The sequence below is a fragment of the Netta rufina genome, assembly GCF_964035555.1.
Source record: "Netta rufina genome assembly, chromosome: 17".
NCBI classification, from domain to species: Eukaryota; Metazoa; Chordata; class Aves; order Anseriformes; family Anatidae; genus Netta; species Netta rufina.
The window spans coordinates 11,749,053-11,750,366 of record NC_140141.1 but is presented as its reverse complement, the minus strand read 5'-3'; positions in this window follow the sequence as shown (position 1 = coordinate 11,750,366).

Here is a 1,314-nt window from a genome sequence, read left to right as displayed (position 1 = left end):
CCCGGCCACCGCCGCGGGAGGAATTTGGCGCGCTGGCGCCCGGTTCCCGCGAGAACCGCGCGGCCCCGCCCCCGCCGCGGCGAGCAGCACCAATCAGAGCGCGCCCCTTCTCGCCGCCCGCCAATCGCGGCGCGCCCCGCCCCTGGCGCGCCCCGCCCGTGGCGCGCCCGGCCCCTGGCGCGCCTCCTTCTCCCTTCCCTTGCGGTTCCGCTGTTTCAGCGCCGCGCGTTCCCGTTCCCTGCTCTGCAGCAGCAGCGCTGCTCGCTGGCCGGGGGGCTGAGCAGGCAGAAGATGCTCCCACCGCCATCAGTGGGAGCGCTGGAGACAGGGCGAGGATGGCTGTAGGATCGTAAATGCAGAGCTGGGGGTGGTCAGGCTGGGGGCAGCCCGGGGGGCTCTCCATCTAGGGCTCCTACAGGTCTTGGACGTGAAGTTGCTGTCTCTCCCTGCACCCTGCAAGACAAGGAGCTTCTAATTCAGAGCACGGCTTGCTCAGAAGCTCTAAAATCGCTCATGACTGCAAACGCTTCGTGAAGGCACAGAGCCTGGAAAGGCAGCAGTGGGCAGCAGAGTGCTGATGCCGAGGGTCGATGCAGTGGGCAGCGCTTCCCAGTTTCTCCTCCCTGCCCGCCCCTCCACCAGAGCACGGGCACCGAGATACATCTCCAGGCTGGGCCCTGATGAAGTGCTGTGGCCCTGGAGAAATTAGGCTAGGATACTGTATGAAAGCTACCGGACAGTATTTGAAGCAAGTGGGAAGCAAAAGCCCTCAGTCAGAAATTCCTGAAGCTGCTGGACAGACAACCCTGCTGTCCCCTCTGCTGACAGCTGATCTCAGGCTCACCCCTACCAGCCCAGAGCTGTCACCCCTGTGGGAGTGGGAAAGCTCCACGTCTGTGTCCCTGGGCAGAGCATGCCAGACCTTTAGGCTGGGAGCTGGCTGAGAGCAGAGTACACCCGATGCCACAGGGACCAATGTGTGTTGGCTGGGCAATCAGTTGGAGAGGACAGAAAAGGTGGCAAGAGTTTGTTAGAAATTAGAAACTGGGGGTGTGGGAGAAAGGGGAGAGAGAAGAGACAAAGTCTGAGCTGGGAGAACTGACCAAGGGAGGACAGATGGCTGGGTTTAATTTGAGCTTAATCAGGAATTTATATTCTGCAGAACTTCCAGTTCTGTACTATTTCTGTCATTCTGGAGGGCTAGATTTAAATGATCTCTTCCCATCCCCACAGTTTTCCCTTGATCCACGCGTGCTTGGTGCTGGTCCCTGTCAGGACAAGAGGTAGCAGAAAACCAGCACTGGGTTGCAAGCA